Here is a 12,366-nt window from a genome sequence, read left to right as displayed (position 1 = left end):
ACAAAATAGCATCCTAACTGCTTTTTGTACTTCTTTTGTGTACCAATTTCCCTTTATTGTGGTGCTTCTATGGTGCAGCTAAGGGAAACATCTTTTTTTTAAACACAGATATGAACATATAACTCAATTGTACAAAAGTAATTGAATAGCTCCACACTAACTCACTCTTTAGTACGTAAAAAAATTTCTTTCACAATCTATCCCACTCTTCCTTTGTCATGCTCCATCCCTTTGAGACATAGTGCTACTCGATGTTCCAGAACCACCTGAAGGCAGTAGAAGGTTACAGGCCCAGGGGACTGAGGATCTATTTTGTTCCAGTGCTGGGCTACGGACTTAGAGATCTGAACATAAATAGAGCTCTGAATCTAATCCCAGCTCTGAAACTTCATTTTGATTTTGTTTCAAGGAAGATCACACAGCCAACCTATTTCTTCCACCAGGGCAACGGTTTGCTGTTTCTACATAATGCAATTCAAGATCCTAATGATTTTTTTAAAAATTTAGATTAACTTTCAAAATTAGCCAGACCCATGCAACCAGTTACAGATAAGGTTTCCTCTTGGATGTTTCCATAAAATGTGTGTGTATGTCTGTGTGTGTGTGTGTCTGCATGTGCATGTGTGCACACATGCGTGTTTGTGTTTGAGAAAGAGTCCAGTTACTATGGAGTACTGATTGCATTCCCAGTACCCTGCTAAGGTTTTACTTATTCTATGCCTTCACAGCCACCCAGTGAAGTAGATATCAGTGTCCCCATTTTGTAGATGAACAAAGTAAAGCTCTGAGTACCTGAGATGACAGAGAAGACAAAAATGATACATGCCAAAGGACTGAAAAATCTTGACAGTCTCTGTATTTTTATTGTACATAGATACCTTGGTGATGACTAAAAGTGTCAGATAATAAGTTATTAGCAGCTAACAGTGAGATTTTCATTCATATTAAAGTAAACATCTCTATCGCACAATTCAAGTTTAAGAGTGTAATTTTAAGTCAGCAATACATCTAAACAGAAGGCATCTGAAGATGCTGAATTAAACATCTGTATTTTAGGCAACCTTGAGATTTGCCATTAATAAATGACAAAAGAAGTCATTTTACTGTTCAATAATTTAATTTAGAGTGCATTTCTGGTTTTGGATTTTTATACTTTGTCACACAGTTCTGGAATCTTTTAAAGACTTCCATTGAAACTATTTCTGTTCATGCGATAGGCATAGGGTTTTTCAAAATGTGTAAGGGAAAGCACTCCCCTACCTGTTATTTAAACCAGTGTGTCCTAAAGCACCTCTCATTCTCTTTGATGCTACACTGCAATGTGTCTCATAGAACAACCTTTTTAAAAACATTCAATTTCTTTGGTCAGAGATTAGGGTATTTGATGTCATATATAGACAATAAAATCATTTTTATCTCAGTGGTATTTCATTATACCTTGTGACTTAGAAACAAAACAGATTTAAAGTCAAGCCAAGGCACATCTTTAAGATTGCTATGATAATACTAATATGCCTTTTAAAATTGAGACCAGCTGGGAAATTGAAAGGGTGACAAGTGAAACCAACTTGCATCTAACTGGCATGACACCAGACATTGGCATAGCCTAAGTGACAGCTGCAGCATCTGGAGGGAGCTTGATAAGAAAATCCTGTTATAATACTGAGCTGGTTTTCCTTAAATTACATCTTATATGATTTCATAGGTGCCATATTTTATTTTAGAACAAAATTCATTTCTTTTTGAAACTGAAACTCTCTTGTCCTTAATCAAAGGTGAAGGAAGTGGTATTTGGCTGTCCTTTGGCAAAAGGAAGACCCATGTATATTTAATTAGGCCCTTTACCTGAGGGATTTTCATTATAAGAACAGTGTCAGACTATAATTCTGGTGGCACCATAAATGCTATCAGAGCATTCAGAGCAGAGTTCAACAAAAGATCTGCTGTCTGTTACAGGTGTTGCAATGCACAGAGAAGTCCCGGACTGCAAGTGATGAAGTAGAACCAAGTCTCATTTTCACTCCCAGTTGAGTATTTTCTTTGGACAGAAAGTCAATGGGTAACTACTCAGGTGTCTTGCTCCAGCTTATGGACCACCCCCATGAGCCTCTTTTCATTGCAGTGGGAAATACTCTAGGCAAAGACTATTCCATCACCATCTCAGCCTATAGCTTCAGGCTGTGAATCTGCACCGAAGGAGATGGCTCCTTTTAGCAAAATGCCTCTCCTCTGGGGACCAAAAAGACCAGTGGTCTCTCTTCTCTTCTTCATTTATTCCATGTGAGTTTATTAAACAACTATTCTATGACAGGCACTGTGATTCTATGATTTGGACTCCTGAAATATAAAATTAATATCATATGGACTCTCCCCCTCAGCTCATACTGCAGAAAACAGTCAGCTATATAAACAGACAATTGCAATGTGATTGATGAGAGCATCAGTAGAAGCAGGTACAAAGAATTCCCACCACTGCAGCCCTTCTTGGCTTTCCCACCATGCAGAAGGTACACACTCTGGTTATTGATGTTTTCAAATCGCTTCTGCTAATTTCAGGGAGACTCTTCTCTAAAATGTGTGAGCATTCTATGACCCTTTGAATTTTGACTGATCCTTTGTAAACATTAATAGTTAATCTGTCACTTCAATAAAACAGTTCAAACTCAAAAATTAGAAAGTATACAATCTAAAAATAAAATGAAAATGAGGCTGGAAAATTTCTAGTAAGTGATGTGACATATTTTACATTTTTTAAAAAGCACAAACCTAAGTCATAAGAAGGAAGTAATAGTGTTTGGAATATGTAAATTTATTACATTAGTTTCTTAAATCTTTTCTGAAATAAGGTGGAGTATACAAAGGAAACAATGAATACAGGATTGAGATATAATCAGTGCACGCATAGAAAGATGATAAAAAGGGAAAATAATGTAATAGAACAGACAGCTAAAAATAAATATTTACAGATGGCATATCTGATATTGGCAATAAATTATCAGCTGGCAGCAGTTCACCTCAAAACCAGAATTGACAATGATCTCCGATATACATATAATAATATTTAATAGCATCGACAGATATCATAAGCATATAATCTTCCACAGAATCATAAGTGGAGGTAGTTGGTGTCATGTGGGTGATTTATCATTAAGTCTCAGTGAGGATCCTAGGAAATGCTAGCTTCGGAGATGAGCACCATCTTCCCTTCCCACTCTACATTCTGGACTCTACCACCTTGGCAAACCTTATGCCAATGTTCAAACACTTCTGTTCCATGTGCTCTATGTCCTCTATTTCAAGGATGTTTAATGATGCTTGTTCAATTAGCTAGTTGATCCAAAAATATAACACAGGAATTAGAACCAACACAGAAAGTAACTGCCTCCCACCAATATGTGAAATGTTGCCCCTCTGCATTGTAATTTTCAGATTCACAAAAGAAAAAGGGGCATTTTCTAGACACTTGGCTCACAGGCCTAATATTTTAACCTATTTCACTTGACTGTTGACTATGAATACTCCCCTATAAAGTATTTATCACCTACTGCAGGAATTTATTCATCTTAGTATGTCATGAATGTATTACAATTATATGTTTTTCTTTTTACTAATACTCTTTGTTTCTACCCTGTGCTTCTGAAAGAGAGAGAGCTCACTAGAAAGAGAGAAATAGAGAGGCTTCTTGTCATCCCAATTTTCATAAATTCCTGACTATAAATTTTGCTTCTGACTTTAAAGTGTCTTGTAGTTCTCACATTCTGTCAACTAGCATGGACGTCCCAGCTCTCTGCCACTAGAGGATCACAATGCATCCCAGTTCTTGCATTAAAATACATGCAGAGCAAATGAAATTCCTGGCACCGGAAGTTTTCCCCTGCTCTCTCCGTTCCCTCTTTTTTTCCCTTTGTTATATTTATTTTATTTTTATAGTAGAATCATCTTGCTATATCACCAATGGGACTGCTACACTGTAGCAACAAAAGAAGTGTCTGTCAAATAATGTACACTGGCTAAGAATGAAAAAAACATCAGCTAAGTTGGGGGTATTATCCAGATCCTTTACGGTGACCTAGTCTCATTCATTGTTTTGTCCCGAGCCAATTATTCTCTGCCTGAGCTTATGACCAACTTCCTCTCTTGACCAATGCATATTGCATGACTCCAGCCAATTTTAGCTGGTTGTGTCCCCAGGCAAATCCACATATTGTTTGTTCCTTTGGATGAATGGTCATTCAGCAACCATTACTCAGTGCTTTAGTAGTGCCTCAGGATAGGAATCATATCCAGAAATAAGTGTTGACATCCCACACACTGCCAGCTGTTTATTCACTACATGATTACAAGACTGTGTGTTCTAATCCACCATGCCAATTCTAAAAGAGTTTAGTCATATCAGTGTGGGGGAGAAAATACCTCATTGGAGGTGGATACAGAGATATAAATATAGAGATAGAGATGAGATAGATGTAGAGATAGGGATAGGGATAGGGATAGGATACATGGAGATAGAGATATAGAGATAGAGATAGAGATAATTATTGCCTAATCAACAGCCATTCCCAATTCTCTCCCTAACAGACCCAGATCCACTCTTGTTATCAAGTATCCATGATCTTAGTAGAGTTGAAGGACCCCCAATTCCCAAGACCTAAGATGAGAATTTGATTGGCTTGTGTCAGTTGTGGTCACTTCAGTTACCTTAATTAATTGTGAATAGTTGAGTCGTGGGCATGAGACCCAGTTCTGGTTAGTGGACACCAAGGGAGTTTCTGTGGGACTTTTGGGAAAGGATAGCTCATTTAAAAAGGAGATGTATAAGAGGAAAATCTTCTCTTCTAAAATATGTCATCAAGTCTGCATATGGTGCCTGGAAGTGCTACAGCCATCCTGTAGCTATGAGGGGAAGCTCACTGACATGCTGAACAAATCAGAGTAGAAACATGGATGTGGGTCCCTGATGAGGTTCTTCAACTTCTGAATGAACCAATCATGGATACTGCTTACCTCTAGTTTTATTATCATGTAAGAATTTAAATGGCCTAATTTTTGTGAGTGATAAAAAGTGGGTAAATATGCCAATTTTAGTTGGATTTTCTAGAACTTGTAGCTGGAAACCTCCTAGCAGGCACAGCCTGCATATCTAATTTACAATACTCTTTCTTCTCCTATTATCAAAATGTCAAAGTTAACCCATTCTCAGTGTAGTGGAAGTTAAGGATGAGCAATTGCCTACTTCTCTAAATTTTATTAACCAAATATTATGTCTGTGTCTCCTCTCCTATTATGACAGCTAGATTAAAAATGAAACTCTTACCTTTGATAACACTGTATGAAATTAGAGTCTGAAAACTAGAATAAGTCACTAAGGAAGATGCCGACAGTGGGCAGAAAAAATGATCCAAAATAAGTCAGCCTGTACAAGAACATATGAAGCTCTTGCTAAAGAAGGAAACCCTAAGAGGCTGAGAGAAGCCAGTAATAATGAGGAATAGCAAGGTGGAATTGGAAAATTTCACAGTAGGTGGAACACAATGAGTGCTTTTATACACGTGGGGAGGAACTGGGTTGGATTAACTACATAATTTGTGGTTCCCAGCGAAAAGTAAAAATGCTGGTCCCTTTGTTCAGAAATCATTAAGAATTTTAAGATGAGACAGCAGAGCACTAAACAAAGCATAGAGTTCTAGAAGGATTCTTAGAAAGAGTGGGGCCCTAAGCAACTGCAGGGGTGGCACATCCATGAAGCCAACCTGAAACCTGGATACACCTAAGAGGTATGGTTCTTTCCAGCCTGTGTAAAGGCATTGGGATGGGGTGGACATGGTAATGAGGTTATTGGTACAAAGTGGGAGTGAGCCCCAGCAAAACTTTCTTAGGCAGAGTTGATTTCCAGCCCAGAGTTAGGAATCAAGAGGCGGGTGGTACATAAACAGCTCTAGAGTTAAACCTACCATAGATTCTTTATGAAAATCATAAAGTTAAATGCTATTTAAATGAGAGGGAAATACTTGATTACAATGTTAGCAAAGGTAGCCAGATATAAAAGTATATGACTATATCTGTATTTGTGGGGTGTGTATCTTAATAGACTCAAATAAGTACACCAAAATATATTAATAGTGTTTGTATTTGTTTACTAACGTACCATATAAAGTACCACAAACTGAGTGACTTAAAAACATAAATGTATTTTCTCATAGTTCTGGAGGCTAGAAGTCTGAAATCAAGACATTCATAAGGTTGGTTTCTTCTGAGGGCTGTGAAGAAGAATCTGTTCAGGGCCTCTCTCCTTAGCTTGTAGTTGGTTGTCTTTATGTTCACACGGCATTCTCTCTGTATGCATGTCTGTCTCCAATTTTCCCCTTTTTATGAAGACACCAGTCATACTGGATTAGGGCCCATGCTAATGAGCTCATTTTGCCTTGATTACTTCAGTAAAGACCCTACCCCCAATAAGGTCCATTCGACATTACTGGGAGTTAGAACTTCAGCATATGAATTTTTGAGGGACACAGTTTAACCTGTGTTTTAGGTTAACCATATGAAAGAATATCACTTTTTCTTTATGTATTTTCATAGCTTTCACAGGTTGTTAAATCAGTTTTTAAATGAGAAGAAAAGTTATGAAAATATGCATCTTAACAATGTTCTAAATAACAGACTAAATAAAATATCACTAATAAGATATTGACTGATTAAGAGTCTTGGTGAGGAATATGGAGAACTAACAAATGATGCATAAGAAAAAACTATCATGTAGGGTGAATCAATCTGTAGTACCTACACAGGTAATTCATTAGAGTAGAGGACTTCTATGAAAATAATCTTACACCCTTAAGAATAACAATCCCAAGTCTCAACTTTTACCTTTTACCCTCTTCCATACTTCTTCCACCACTATGTTGATCCAAGAGTCCAGCTCTACATATCAAACCACACCATACACCTATCCATTCCAACTTCCAGAATCCCAAACCAAGTGCATCTAGCACATTCTAAGGAACAATCTCAAACTCTGATTAGATTGAAATTGCAGGATAAGCATCTATTCAGAAATATATTTTACTCTTTAGTATGCTTTAGGAGTGCAACAAGCCCACATTCTCATAGACCTTAATCACTTTGGAGTTGTGGATTCATAGTAACTACTTTGTAAAGTCATTGTAACAATCACTATTAGTTATTATTTTCATTTGTTTATTGTCTGTCAATATTTTTATTCAGAACTCATAGTGTATACAACACAATGTAGGATATATTTGTTCATGGTTTTTTGAATGGAGCAATCTATGAATATATTCAAGGCAATGGCTCAATTGTTAGGGGAACTAATTAAGCTTTGCTGTATTCCATTCATACAGATTCAACCCCCAAATCCCCATCTGACTACGTGGTATCTTACAGGAAACAAACAACATTGTCCAAGAATATAAACTAACCAAATAATCCCAAGGAGGAATTACACACACACACACACACACAAACACACACATCAGACATATAAAATTTCAGCAAATGCCAAGATTACTAAAAAACATTTTGGAAACACTTCAAAGGAAGTTACAAGAACATGTCACCCATCAAAATCAAAACTCTTAGCTGTCACTGAAATTTCACAAGACAAATTGAAGCTGCCAAAATCTTCTAGAAATCCCATTCACTTCAAAGATTAATATAGTCTTTGCATTGCTTCTTAATAACAACAAAAATATAGATGGAAACTATAAACATAAATTTAGACTCTTCTAAGGGCTTAATTGCTTAACATTATGACTTTCTAGATACTATCATATATTTTAGCTGACATTAACAATGGTTTTCTTCAAATTAACATTCATAATATAAAGCAGCAATTATAGCTAGAGATATCATCTATTAAATCATACCCTGACAATGCCAAGTTGTTTTTTGTTTGCCATTATGGAAAATAACATTCTCTTGTTAACATTTATTTTCTACAAATATGATAACAAAATATCAAATATATATTTCCATAGCAATGTGAAAATATAGAAGTTGACATGCCTTCTACATAGGGTTTCAATATTCAAAGTCAGGAAATACTACTGTCTTCAGAGTCTGAATTTGGATAACATCATCATGTTGAATCAATGTCATTTACTTTTCAGTGGAGGTTGAAATGGCTACTATGTGTAAACTCCTGTTACATATTTTGTGTGAGTTAAAAATATACAGCCCCATCTCCATTCTTCAAAAAAATCACAGTCTAGTAGAAGTTATAAGGCATAGGAAAATTACATTACCAGGAAACACAATCGCTTTGTAATTGATACAAATAAATAACTATGAAGATTTAAATGATGGAGAACACCTTTCTGTGCAGCATGATCATGAAAACTTTCAAGCAGAAATGCTGAGTCTTAAGAGGTGGGAAGGATTTCCATAGGAGTCCATAACAAGGAAGGAACTCCTGAAAAATGGAATATTTTCAGCCAATTCATAGAGAGAGCAAAGTACAAGAGGTATTTGAGAAACAGCCAGAATTATAGTTGGACTAGAAGGAAAGCAGGCTGATAATTAGGAGGACCAGCATCATAGGATGGGAAAAGGAGAGAGAAGGCAAAAGACCAAGGGATGGCTGAAGCAAAGAGGGACAAAAATGCATCTTCCACGAGTATATTTCATTCTAATATTTGGCATTTTGTCTCTTGTTTTTCAAGTGGGGCTGGCCTTGGTTGCAGAAAGTACTGTCAACAAGCAATTTAGATTTCTGAAATTTCAAAAGTTATGATTTCTTTTTTTTCCTGATGAAAATACTTTATAACAAAGGAATATTTTATGTATTATTGATCATCTTGGTGAAAGTGAGTTTACCAGTCATGGGAGTTTGAGCTAGAATAGAATAAGAGATAATGACTAAAATAGCATAACTGAAAACAACTGCTCACTTTCATTAGTTCAGGTTTTAGAGAGAAACTCATGTCTAATCACCTGGACTCAAAATTTTGATTTTTTAGTAGATTAATCAATTTCATTTTCACACACGTACATACACACACGTGCACACAATATCTCTGTTACCATTACTTTTAGCCTTAAGATTGAGCAGGGCTTGATAAATTTGACACAAATCAGCAGGCAGTTCTGAGTTTCAATAGAGAACCAAAATGTTTGACACTTATTTACTGTACAACATTTAAATCAGCATGAAAAAGATTGCCTGTTTTTATGCTAACAGTCAACCCAATATTTAAATAAATATTTAAATAAAAAAATAATAATGGACACTGTTTTTTTCAAAAATGTTTAAATTTTGTCTCATCTCATACATTATCTTGTATTTTTATTAAGTATCTTTCTTACTAGATATCTTGTATCCCTAATACTATAATTTCATGCCTCCAATACCAAATTAGTTATTTACAAATAGCTCTATGACCTTGGGAAGTTACATAAGTTTTTTGAGCCTATGCTTTCCTATTTGAAAAAAAAAAAGTTATACTATTTAAATGAACCATTCCATGCATCATTCCACGATTCTGAATTTCTACATTTTACCTTCCTTCTGTGAAAAATGACAGTCTCAGTTGCCCCTTTGAGTACCAGATTGCACCATTTATACATTATGATAATTAAAGTAATGATTAGAGACAAAATTTGCAAGTGCACATTTCGGTCTGAATACATTTCTCAATCCTCCCCTTCTGGCTTGGGAGGACGCACCAGCGTGCTCATGCCAGCCGTTGAGCTTAGGATGTGTTCTGCCTGTGAGGAGCCTGGATTTTCACTTCACAATGGCTTTATCAGCTTCCACAGCTGCAGGATAATGCAAGCTCCTAAGAGGCACTAAGAGACGCTTAGACACCTGTCAAGCCAGGTGCACAGGGACAGCAGTTGCCCAAGAAATATCTCGGCTGGCATACAGCCAACTCCTTCTCCACCCTAAAGAAAGAGGCTAATATGATCACATTTAACTAAGAGGACCCTTCCCCATCCAGACACTTTTACAGGTACTGAAAATACAGAAAAGTGTGCTTTTTAAAAATCCGAAGCAAGGCTAAGCCGCAATCCAGAAATGAAGCTTACTCAGCCTGTTCTGAAGTGTTACCTAGTTGTTAATCATTAATGAGACTCTCAATTTATGAAACATTGAAGTGAAATGGAAGACTAAGATTTTGGCATCAAGTTTCATTTGAATCAACTTTCTGGAGGAAAAACAGCCCAGTAATTTGGACTTTAGGCTGCTAGGGCTACCCCAGGGCATCTGGGTTGTTCTGGGGGGCTATATCAACAGCATACATGTGTGCAAGGGAGAAAACACATTCGACTGTAAGATAATCATCAAGCAGAGAAAATAAAATACTCCCTCAGGCGTCCCATTTGTAATTCCCTTGATTCTATGTTCACAGAGCTTTCTTTCCTGTACAATTTCTCAAGTTAATGCAAATCACCTTATGCAGTCTCTACAAGGCCCCAAATTTTTGAAGTTTCGTAGGGGTAATTTATGGCCTGCTAAAGCAAATGCCTTAGAGAGGTCAACAAAAATTGAACCTATCACAGTCTTCATCCATTGCACTGGAGGTACCTCAGGTGTCACATCCTGGATGATTGGTTTGCTGTGAAGCCTGACCAGAAAGGAGTCAGCAAGTCCTTTGGCTGCAGTAGTTTGAAATGTGTACATATACTTTTTTATTTTTCAGAAACAGAACCCAAATAGGCCTTTGCTGAAGCAAGTCTCTTAATTTCCCTTCTGCAGACATGAAGTACACTGGCACATCTCCCACACTGAATAAGGAAAGACCTCATATCAGAGATCTTTTACCTCAGTTGTTAAAGGAATTTCCAAGTATAGAAATTTGGGTTTTTCCCTGAGATTGTATCTCAACTCAGTGTTCACCAGGAAATAATTTCAAACCTTCCAGTGCATGAATTAATCTCCCTCCACCAGGTATCCACATTCCTGACTCTTGTGTGCATTTATGAGCATGAGGTCACAGTTCCCACCACTATCACCAAAAGAGGAAATTGATCAAAGAAAGAACAGCCATAAAATCTGTGTTTGTTATCAGAGGTCTACTGTTATAGGTGTTTATAGTTAGATAGATAAATGAGATATAGATGGATAGATAGATAGATATATAGAGGTATAGATATAGATATATACCCCTTAGGCATGTATCTCCATTTTCTAAGAAAGACTTTCCAGATGTTTCTGGAGATGAATTCACTAGTTATGTATGTATTAGACAGAAGAGTTGGCAGGTTTCGGTCTTCTGACTACAAACCAATGTATATTAGTCAGTGTTCTCCAGAGAAACCGAACCAATAAGAGAGAGAGAGAAATTTATTCTGGGAATTGGTTCACAGTGATTGTGGAGGTTGAGATATGCCAGGGTATGCCATCTGCAAGTTGGAGAACCAGAAAATCTGGGTGTATAATTCATTCTGAGATGTAAGGCCTGAGAACCAGGGTACTGCTGGTGTAAGTCCTGGAGTCCAACAGCCTGAGAACCAAGAGCTTCGATGTCTGAAGGCAGGAGAATATGAACGTCCCAGCTCAAGAAGAGAGAGTGGAAATTTATCCTTCCTCACCTGCTTGTCCTATTCAGGCCCTCAACAAACTGGATGATGCCCACCCACATTGTTAAGGGTGGATCTTCTTTACTTGGTTTATCTAGTCCTACTTAGTGTAAAAGAAAGCAAAGTTATGCATATTCAACATTAGAATGGCTAAAACACGAAAAAACCAACTGAAACACCTGACAACACCAACTGCTGCTGAGGAAACAAAGCAGCAGGAGCTCTCATTCACTACTGCTGAGAATGCAAGATGGTACAGCCACTTGGAAAGGTATTAGGGCATCTTCTTATGAAACTAAACATAGTCTTATCATACAATCAAGCAATCACATTACTAAATATTTACCCAACTGGTTTGAAAACTGGTGTCCACACCAAAATCTAAATGTGAAAGTTCATATCAGTTTTATTCATAATTGCCCCAAACTAGAAGCAATCAAGATGTCCTTCAGTAGATGACTGGATAAACGTGATCCTGTAATGGTGAATACAAAACACTATGCATTTGTCAAAACCTATATAACTGTACAGCATGAAGAGTGAATCTTAATGTATACAAATGTTTAACATCATTTCAGGGATTAGGGGAATCCAAGGATGGAATACAGAAACTGAAAAAAAAAAAAAAACCTAACAGTATTAAAAATGTGTAACATACTTTCACTGAACAGGATGGGGAATAGGGTATTAACATAATTAACTAAGGAAATTAATAGTCTGAAAGACTAAAGGCTAAAGAAATGTACATAAGCATTACACTCTAGTTAATAAAGTTGTCTTCCATGGGGATACAGGTTAACAATTCAGATATCACTATACCTTCAT

This window comes from Mesoplodon mirus, assembly GCF_964341445.2.
Source record: "Mesoplodon mirus genome assembly, chromosome: 6".
NCBI classification, from domain to species: Eukaryota; Metazoa; Chordata; class Mammalia; order Artiodactyla; family Ziphiidae; genus Mesoplodon; species Mesoplodon mirus.
This window is presented reverse-complemented; position numbering follows the sequence as displayed.